Source organism: Acipenser ruthenus, chromosome 1, assembly GCF_902713425.1.
Source record: "Acipenser ruthenus chromosome 1, fAciRut3.2 maternal haplotype, whole genome shotgun sequence".
NCBI lineage: Eukaryota > Metazoa > Chordata > Actinopteri > Acipenseriformes > Acipenseridae > Acipenser > Acipenser ruthenus.
Window position 1 is genome coordinate 22928358 of NC_081189.1, and position 11540 is coordinate 22939897.

An 11540-nucleotide genomic window follows, 5' to 3' on the forward strand; every position below is an offset into this window, starting at 1 on the left:
AGAATTCTTCACACAAGGGCGTGGGGTGAGACAGGGCTGCAGTCTGAGCCCAACACTGTTCAACATCTATATCAATGAGCTGGCCACAGTGTTGGAGCAGTCTGCAGCCCCTGGCCTCACTCTACGTGACACTGAAGTTAAATTCCTGCTCTATGCAGAAGACCTGGTCCTGCTGTCACCCACAGAGCAGGGGCTGCAGCAGAGCCTGGCACTGCTAGAGCAGTACTGTCAGACCTGGGCCCTGGCAGTAAACATGAACAAGACCAGAGTCATGATATTCCAGAAGAAAGCCAGATCTCAGGGAAATAAGTACCACTTCACTCTAGGCAACACCACCCTAGAGCACACCAGCAGCTACACATACCTGGGTCTGACCATCAGTGCATCAGGGAGCTTTAACCTGGCAGTGAATGCACTAAAGGAGAAAGCACACTGGGCTTTTTATGCCATAAAGAGGAGGCTCTACAATATAAATCCCCCCGTCAAAATTTGGCTCAAAATTTTTGAAAGTGTAATTCAGCTAATTGCTCTCTATGGCAGTGAAGTGTGGGGTCGAATCACCAACCAGGACTACACAAAATGGGACAAACACCCCACAGAAACCCTGCATGCAGAGTTCTGCAAAAACATCATGAAATTACAAAGAAAAACACCAAACAATGCATGCAGGGCTGAATTAGGCCTTTATCCATTGATTATTAATATCCAAAAAAGAGCATTAAAATACTGGATTCATCTAAAAACAAGTGACCCAAACTCACTCCATCATAAAGCCCTGCAATACCAAGAGCTCAGCCCAGAAAAGAGTCCCCTCAGCCAGCTGGTCCTGAAGCTCTCCAAGATGAGCAACACTGACATCAGTCAGCTTCAGGACAGCACTGCAAAAACAATTCCAATTAGTGTAAACCAAATTACAAAACACCTGAAACACTCCTATCTGGACCACTGGGATACAAATACTAAAACACAAAACAAACTAGAGTGCTATCGGACCCTAAATAGAAATTACACCCTGGCAGATTACCTGGTAACTGTCAGAAACACAAAGCATAGGCAGATCCTGACCAAATACCGGCTCAGTGACCACAACCTGGCCATTGAAAAAGGCCGACAGAGGCAAACCTGGCTGGCCAGGGAGAACAGGCACTGTGATCACTGTGAGAAAGGAGAGGTCGAGACAGAGATTCACTTCCTGACACAGTGTGAAAAATATAAAAACATAAGGGACATTTTCTTCCCCAAATTCTGTGATTTAGTCCCAGAATTCCCAAAAATGTGTGATACCCAGAAGCTGTCAATCCTGCTGGGGGGAGACAAACACACAGCCAGACTGGCTGGTCAATACGTGGAGACCTGTCATAGCCTGAGGGACAGACCGTGAACACGTCACACTAGAGATGGAAAAGAGAGAGGGAGGGAGGGATTCTGTTTAATATAGAGAGAGGGAGGGAGGGAGGGAGGGAGGGGGTATTCTGTTTAATTGAGGGAGGGGGGATTCTGTTTAATAGAGGGAGGGAGGGGGATTCTGTTTAATAGAGGGAGGGAAGGGGGGATTCTGTTTAATATAGAGGGGGGAAGGGGGTACTGTTTGATATAGAGGGGAAGGGAGGGATTCTGTTTACTGTATTAATATAGAGGGAGGAGGGATACTGTTAGTATTAAAACAAAAATTATTTGTCTGTACATTTGAGTCTGTTATGCCATGTATGTGCTTTGGCAACACAATTCTTTTTATTGTCATGCCAATAAAGCCAATTTGAATTTGAATTTGACAGAGTCAGAGTCAGAGACAGAGTCAGAGACAGTCAGAGTCAGAGACAGAGTCAGAGACAGAGACAGTCAGAGTCAGAGTCAGAGTCAGAGTCAGAGTCAGAGTCAGAGACAGTCAGAGTCAGAGACAGAGTCAGAGTCAGAGACAGTCAGAGTCAGAGACAGTCAGAGTCAGAGACAGACAGACAGAGACAGTCAGAGTCAGAGTCAGAGTCAGAGTCAGAGTCAGAGTCAGAGACAGAGACAGTCAGAGTCAGAGTCAGATACAGAGAGAGGAGAACGAGAGTCAGAGAGAGGAGAACGAGAGTCAGAGAGAGGAGAACGAGAGTCAGAGTCAGAGACAGAGTCAGAGTCAGCGACAGAGAGGAGAACGAGAGTCAGAGAGAGGAGAACGAGAGTCAGAGAGAGGAGAACGAGAGTCCTGTAATACTGCCTGTGTAGTGTAGTGGATTCATTTCCTGGTCAGATGTCACTGCTCAAGCCATTTTTGTCACAAATACATAACAATGTATAAATCTCTGCTTCTTATTAAACTAAACATGAATAATGTGATACATATTTAAATAAGTAATGGACAACTGCAACATCAAGGGTGCATTCAATTTAGAAAAACAAAAGTGGATTCCTAAAACTTTTAAGCAACATTTTTTAATATTGAAACCTATATAAAAGATATTATGGGAAGTAGGAAAAATAAATCAAAGTATTAAACCCCCCCCCCCCCCCCCCCCTCGAATTAAGAAAGTAAAATACAAATATTAGTATTGCTGTTAAAATTAAGACAGCTGCAGCTTTCAGCCACTAAGTGGTGCCAAAAGTGTAACTAGAAAATGGTTACATCATTAATCTACATCTTTTTTTTTTTTCCTGACATGACTAAATAAGAGTTGGCCCTGATAAAGGGAGATGTTCCATCTACTTTCAAAGTGAAAAGTGGCTGACAGAGGGCGGTCTTGATGGTGTTACAGTTTACATTACACTGATGAAGGCACTAACCCAGGGGAGGTCGATCACAGTCTTGGAGGAACATTCCACTACAGGTTTTCCAGGTAAAATGACATATTTAACTAAGGTCTAGAGTTTAACTGGTTCAATTTAACAATTTAGAACGGCTGGAACAAAGACTAGGACTGGAGGAACCAATTGTGGCCACCCCTGCACAAGCCCAAACATACATACACCAGCTTACGTTGAGGGCTAAACTATATCTTTATAGACTAGCATGGTTTAAAATGTACAATATTAGCACATATTGACAGTTCAATGGGGACTGAAGGGTGTATCATTTTCTGAAAGTATGCATACCTAAGGGAACAATGAGTAATTTGATTTAAAATCTGTAGGGAATAGATGCCCTGATGGGAACCATCTGCCGGAACACCTATTTTGTCAATCTCTTAATAATGATTTAAATAGTGGGTCTATTGTGAAAAATGCAGCCAGGGACTTCACTGCACATATTGTATTAGCATGAGCCATTCAACTCGGCATAACTGATGTGCGCTCATTCTATATCTCTTGGTAATTGACTGTAAATGGATAAAACAGCACCAGTGCGTCACATTCACAAAACCTCATACGTTAAGGTGTTCAGGTAAAACCAGAAAGGAAACTAAAGAAGTCAAGTAATCACATGTTTTGTCCAGTGCCTATGTTGTTAGATGATGTGGAGTTTTTTAAATGATGGATGTTTCAAAGAGTGTTATTGCATCACTTTTTAATTATAACACAAAGACTTTGTTGAAATATTACTTGTCCATGATTGAAAGTCAAAATGTTTTGTCAATTAAAAATGCATATAATTTATTAAAACGTGATGCTATTATAGTTAACCTTTTGCCAATCAATTTGCTGCAATGATATAGAGTGCTCCTTCATTACTTCACAATTTGATCAAATTAGGTGTATAAATAACTAGGCCTTGTTGACAGCAAATTGCGCCTGTACTTACATTACTGTGGAAGGATCCTTCACCAATTTACTTGTTCTGTGATGTGTAACGAGGGAGCACAGTGCAGTAAAAACACACTGCACTAGATATTCAAAGCTTTAGCAAACAGGATACAGCCTGTCATTTTACACAGGAGACAGATGAAAAAATGTCTGCCAAGCATACATACATAAAACTCAGCTGTATATAGATTTTAAATGTGCTGTTTGGCCGTTTTTTTGTTTTTTTTTAGTTCTTAAGGAGAGATACTGATTATGTTGCAGTGGGTATTGAAAGAAAGAGCCACAAGGGGGCACTGTTGAATACATTACTGTAGCAGTCTTTTCTGTGCACCCTGATACTTGAAATGCTACACTAAAGATACCACTGTCCTGCATCATTGCTTTTGGTCACAGCAAGTCCTTTGGAGTAAACTTGAGCTACACATGGAGTGATTTGGTACAATAAAGCAACTGCACATTTTCTAGATTGCATTGTCTTTGAAATATCTGCATCTCTCAGACTGAAGTAGCAAAAAAACCCAGCACATGTTCGCCAGAATATAACAGATATCCAATGCCAATACCGCACGTGCTAATAAGATGTAGGAAATGTGTCTGCCTTCGTGGAGGGGGTGTGGCAGACGCCTTTGTGATTTTTAGCCTGGGGGTGAACTAAGCCCTCTGTAATTGATAATGCTCAGAAGTAAGCAGTACACCTGAAACCCAGTGTGCTTATTTTACATTCCTGTGTTGAAGAAATATTCCAGGCTGGCAATGTGTTCGATCTGAAGTGGCATGTTTACACTGACATGTAAGCACTAAGGCACAGCAAGGGTGAATTATACCATGAAATATATACCTAGAGGGGTGATTTACAAAACAGTTGCAAAGGCCAAATTACAATACAAATAAAGACAGACCTACACTATAACGTTTTAATACCTGACCTACCAATTCCAAAGGCTTAACTATAAAAAAAAACAAGTCTTCAAATTAATTTTGAATGATTTAAATTCAAAGATTAGACGCCTAGTTATAAAAAGCATATAGTCCCTGAGTAGAGAGCCTAACTGTGCTCCACCAATAAACCAAGATCTGGAGACTGCAGGGCACAACGTAAGGAACAAGCAACTTTTTCATATAGGCAGGAGCAAGACCAGGTAAGGCCTTGTAGGTATGAAACGTTAAACCTCACAGATCATAGTAGCTAGGGGTTCAAAGTAGAGCAGACATTATCCCACCCAGGAAGCTATACAAATGCAGTGGTCAATTATACAACAGGTAGTACCTGGTTGTCATGACCCCCTGCCCAGTTTTGACCGAATACAATTGGTGACTCATAAAACATAATGAAGTACCAGCTAGTTAGCAGTTTTCTGTATTTATTTCTTGCAGTAGACTATGGCACTGCATAAACAGATCTGAAATGTGTTTTATTAGACAGCACAGCGAGTCTGTGGTCTGACAATATATGGGTGTGTCATCCAAGTCCTAAATAAGTTAAATACTTTATTTTTTCTGGTAAACCTGAGTTGCTCCTGACTGCTGTAAGCATGCGTAGTCTTTGAAACTGCAACATTACTTTGTCTGGTTCAGACACAAACAGGGATCCTCACTGAAGAGTGGTCATCTTTTTTGGTACAGATCTTTGTTGTCTTTATATCCCCTACAGTCCCCATATTTAACACATGAGTTATGTTTAAGTTTGTGGACCCAGAGTCTGAAGGTGTTATGGACTCTCCTACCACAGATTGGTTTAACAATGGAGCTGGTCTTTTCTGAATGGTATTTCTGAATAACGTTAACAAGCTAAACACAGACAATCCAGTTTTTGTTTAAGCAAGTTCTGGTACGAAACGAGTTCTAAACTTGGTAAAATCTGCTTGATTTATTTGTATTTTCTTGTTTCAACCTCTATGTATTTCATTGTGTTTGACTGTATGACATTACTGAGTGTATCACTCTTCTTCCAGATGGACTGGACCCCACACATACAGTTCACTGGTTCAATATACTTGGGCAGACATGCATTGATAGCATACTCTTGTGTTTTAATAGTAATAAAGGCTTGCTAGGATATTTCTTGGCTTTGAGAAATTTGCCACAAAAATAATTACTAAGGTTTTAAACTCTATACTTCATTTCACATGTTTTTACAGAAAGAAAGTCAAACTGAAATGTTCAAAGGACTTTTAGACACTTGAGAGACAGTCATCTGTTAGTAGTTTGTACACTCAAATATTTGGTAAGTTTAAACTTATAATCCTGGTAAATAGAATCTAAGGGTATTCTCACCTTTTTCAGAGAACCAAGGGCATTTTTTTGTGGATCGGTTTTCAGGTATAAAATAAAATGTTTTGTCTTATAAATGTTGGTATTTAATTAATGTATAACTTAGCTTTATGGCTTAGTCCATGCATTAGTTAATCTAATTCAAATTTCGTCTCTGCTGGCCTCATAGTAACAGCATGAAGCAGATGAAGGCAACTTAATTGAAAGGTCACTCAAAAGAAAGCCAAAAACTAGAATTCTGCAGGTCTAGGTACAGATAATGCCAGGGGGATTCCAATACAGAGAGAAATTGGTGAAATTAAATACTGGAGCAACTCAGAAGCATCCAGACTGATTGTGAACATAATATAAAGTTGAAGGTTAAATATATATAAAATTACATTTGAAGCTAATTACCCTTTTACAGCATATATTAAGTGTTAGAAAATAACAGCTTGTGGGGTAATGCGTGGAGATGGGCGGTTCTATATGATGGCCTTGCATACAAGTAGAATAACTGAAGAGCAGGCACTCTCAGTAAACAGAAAAGCCAAAAAAAAAAGTAAAAAAAACAACACACCTTTCATTGTATAATTATACAGTTATTGTTGTCAACAGGGAAAATAGCTACAGTATAATGTTCTGATTGATTTAAGTCACTAATTGTTTTATTATATTTGTTAACATGTACGTATCTTTTTTTATTCACTTTATACAGTATATGTGTTATTATTATTTAATATTCTATCATTCTATTAAATTAGCTCTATTCTGTTTCACTACATATTTGGGTTGTTTATTTAATCAGTTGATTGGTGCCTGTAATAGCATAATTGATATCCATTGTATAAAACCAGATGTGTAACATTGTGAGGGTTGTCTTATTGTACTGTTGTTGTACCAGTGAAGCAGGAGAGTTTCCCTGTGCTTTAAACTGCTTTATAGATTAAACATGATCCATTTCAATACACTTGTGTTTGTTTTAGATTAATTTAAGGTAATTGTAATGTAATTGGTGTTTATTTTTCACAGAAAATGGTGCCAATATAGATTTATATTTTTAGTACTGCATCTTTGTTTATGTAACCTAAACCAGTTTATATTGTATATCCAGGGATTCAAAGACTATTTACTTTGTTCAAGTGTTTTTTTTTTGTTTAAAATCAGAATGGTTAGAATATGTAGTTTGTTAATACAATTTGCCAACCTTAGTAATATATATTTCCCTTAGACATGGTTATTGATACAAGACCTAACATGATATGTGTCCAATATATTTATAGTATCGTTCTCACACAATCTCTCTCAGACTGTCAATCAGTATTTAGTGGATTTGCAAAATCGTTGGCACTGATGAATCGGAAGAATAAACAGAAACATATTTTCCTTCAACTCTTCTCTGATCTTCTTTCTACACAGTGCAGATAGGGCTAGGTCAAATATTTTAGGTGTGGCAGTTTTGAGCCTGTGGGGGAAGCGTGAATAACATGTCTTCTTTCATTAGGTTCAATTCATGGCTCCTTACAAATTGGGTAGTGACTGTCAGGATGTAGAGGAGTCTCTGCTACCATTAAAGTGTTCCTGTAAGAAACAAAGTATGTTTCTATTAGTCTATGTGGGGTCTGTTAACTGGAAAACATTTGGCATCAGACTAAGATTTCTCAAAGCGATCGGATTACTTACTGCTAGCTCCATTTCTTTTAGGACTAGGACTGATTGTTAGTCGTCTAACAGTAATATTTTATAATTTATACAATAATGCATTTTAATACATTTTATGTAATTTATTAAGCATCTATAAATGGTTAAAAAGTATTTATACATTTCACTTTGTGGGGAGGTGAGTGTAATGGAGGGGGGAGAGGGGGTGTAGTGACCCACAGTATCACAGCCACTGTACCTTATTATAGTGGAATCAAAAGAGCTGGCACACTTGTTAATGATTATTTTATATATTTATATATAGTAGGATTATCTCAAGGTAAAACCCTGAATTAAAATAATTGTCTTATGTTTTTAATTATATAGTTCCATACACACCACCCACTGAGTGTGTTCTTTTGTAACATTGCTGTCTTGTGGTTTGGTTGCAGGAGCCAGTGCTGCATGTCGGTGGTAACACTCTTTTAAGACTGTTTTCAGTTGGGACTCTGTATTAGGATTGCTCTGAATGGAATGTTGTCAGGTGACCAGGTTCTTTTACATCGCTGCTTGGGTTTCCAGCCAGTCATTTAACCACAGTGACAAGACGCATGGTATCAAGTAAGACATCTGAACTGTTGAACTGTCACTGTTGTGGTTGGAGAGCCTGTGTTAAACAGCTGGCAGTGTGTATCTGCACAGATTAATCAAGGCCAGCAAGAGCTGGTTACTTCAGCTCATTCCACTTGGATTCTGTTTGTGATTTTAACATGATTCCAATTACAAGCTTATATTATAGCGTGTCAAATTATACATACTCATATCTTAACAGAGTACAAATAATTATTTTGGCAATGCTAGTACCCTAAAAGATTGGTCCATAAAAGGCAAGTTTGGCTCAACCTCAAATCTGACCCATACAGGACAATTGATTCCTTAGTCAACAGGCCCTGTTTCCAATAAGAAGGTGCAGCATCATGACATACCACAACAGATACTAATTGTTGTGTTTGAGTGCTGGCATTTCCATCATGATATCCCAGAAATATCCCAGATGATCTTGCTGACCAATTGCCTACAATTGCTCTGAGATGTTCCTGGGATTGATAGTGTACCAGGTAGATGTCAAGCATATCTGAGGACCAATAGTACATTACAGTGGTATAGTTTATAAGGTTTGCAGCTGATTTTTATTGGTCAGACAAGAATTAGTACAATAGTTCAGTAAAATAAATAATTATAGGCTTCTGCACCTGGACTGCAGCACTCAATCCACTCTCAATAGACTGGATCTTTTAGCTGGCAGTGCTCCTTATACCTTATAGTACAATATAGTAATTATGCACAGAAGATTATGTAAGATGGGAATCTTGCTTCTACTGGGAATAACATGTGTGGAGTAGAAAAGAATCTTACACAAATTCCTATTACAATTACTTAACAAATTAGGTAATTCCTTCCAATAACTTTCCAAGACAGATAACTTGAAAAACTACTAGGTCTATTATGTAAGATTTCTGGAACTGTATGTAAAAATAACACCGCATCACTCCTGTGCTGGCTCAGTGAATGGAATCGAAAATACTCCTTCTAACGTTTAAATCTCTGCATGGTCTTGCTCCTCCCTATCTTGCAGAGTTGGTTCAAAGATACACACCCGGCCGAAGCCTTCATTCTGTGGAGGCTGATCTGCTTGTGGTCCCTTCATTCTGCTGAGGCTGATCTGCTTGTGGTCCCTTCATTCTGCGGAGGCTGATCTGCTTGTGGTCCCTTCATTCTGCGGAGGCTGATCTGCTTGTGGTCCCTTCATTCTGCGGAGGCTGATCTGCTTGTGGTCCCTTCATTCTGCGGAGGCTGATCTGCTTGTGGTCCCTTCATTCTGCGGAGGCTGATCTGCTTGTGGTCCCTTCATTCTGCGGAGGCTGATCTGCTTGTGGTCCCTTTATTCTGCGGAGGCTGATCTGCTTGTGGTCCCTTCATTCTGCTGAGGCTGATCTACTTGTGGTCCCTTCATTCTCCTGAGGCTGATCTGCTTGTGGTCCCTTCATTCTGCTGAGGCTGATCTGCTTGTGGTCCCTTCATTCTGCTGAGGCTGATCTGCTTGTGGTCCCTTCATTCTGTGGAGGCTGATCTGCTTGTGGTCCCTTCATTCTGCTGAGGCTGATCTGCTTGTGGTCCCTTCATTCTGCTGAGGCTGATCTGCTTGTGGTCCCTTCATTCTGCTGAGGCTGATCTGCTTGTGGTCCCTTCATTCTGCTGAGGCTGATCTGCTTGTGGTCCCTTCATTCTGCTGAGGCTGATCTGCTTGTGGTCCCTTCATTCTGCTGAGGCTGATCTGCTTGTGGTCCCTTCTGACAACCAGAAGATATGTCAGACAGGAAAGTGCACTGTGAGAGACAAACTCTGGGACCATGGGATGAGGAAACAGCCATGAAAACAAGGAGACTAACAAAGACACTGAACAAAGTACTGGGAGCCATAGGTCTCTGCATGTTGTTAAGACACCTGAACCCACAATTAGTTGTACTCTCAAGACCTTGTATACTCCAAATTGTCATTAACATTATTTTTTTTTTACCAATTCAGAGATAAACAACTCAGACATTTAATTTTAGGTAATTGTACTGTAATTGGTGTTTTTTTTCTTTGCATAATAGTACTGCATCTTTGTTTGTGTAACCAAAACAAATGTTTTTTTTTATATATATATATTATATCCATGGATTCAAGGACCATTTACTTTGTGTGTTTTTTTTGTTTTAAATCAGAATGGTTAGAATATGTAGTTTGTTAACAAAATGTGCCAACGATAGTGATATATTTTCCCCCTAGAAATGGTTATTGATGCAAGACCTAAAATTATATGTGTCTGTGACAGAAACAGAATGATTCTTGGTGATAAATCTCCTTACAGACCTGTGAGGGTACTGTGTAAAGGGAACAGAGTGTCCTGGACTGGATGACCCGACAGTTCATTCCCAGGGTTAGGCGGAAGTCGGCCATCTAGAAAAGGGGCAGAGCTACGGTACACTAAATCATCGACCCGGAAGGGAAACGATTTGGCAGCCGCGGATTGGAGGACCGGTTGCAATCGTTAACCAAGGGGTCATGATTGACAGTATATAAGGGGACGTAGCAAGGTGATCTGTTCCTTTGTTATGGTTAAAGCTAACCCGGAAGGAGAACCATATTGTGTATTGTGAGTGTTTTGTTTGTTTTGTTGTGTCTAATTATACTTGTTTGTTGTTATTAGACGGCTAACACGATCCGGAGCTGTCGCTACAGGCCAGCACAAAACCCGGACAACACTGCACTTGTTTCACGATGATATTGTGTGTGTATTTAATACCGTGTTTATTGTTTTGGGAATGAACCCCTGGGTTAACCTGTGTAGTACACAGCCTTGTGTACTACCATTCATTATTATTTACCATGGTCAATTGACTTTGGATTATAAAATAAAACACCATTGCACCTGGATTATAGTTGCCTGTCTGTTATTGATCACCGCATCACTCCTGCACCTGCACACTGCTAACCACTTTGCCACAGTGTCCAATATATTTCTGAACATTAAAATAGTACGTTATCTTCTTACTAATTTGTGGAAGGTCTTTAATGGCCTTTAGGTATGTTGATCTATTTTTTTTACTTCTAAAAAGCATTGTCACAAGGTCTAGGTCTTCTTTCAGGGCATCTGTGTACAAAAAACCATGCTCACGCATATAAAAACAAGCTGCTGAGCACATGCTAATCAGCTTCACTCGCTTTGGTGAATTGTGAATTATTTAAATAATTCACATGATGATTAAAGGGCATTTCAATGGGCCCTGGCAAAGGGAAAAAATCTAATGACATCATTCATGTTTTTTTTTCTTTTTTTCTGGCATTGTTGCTGAATTGGATGCAATATATTAATCTTGGCA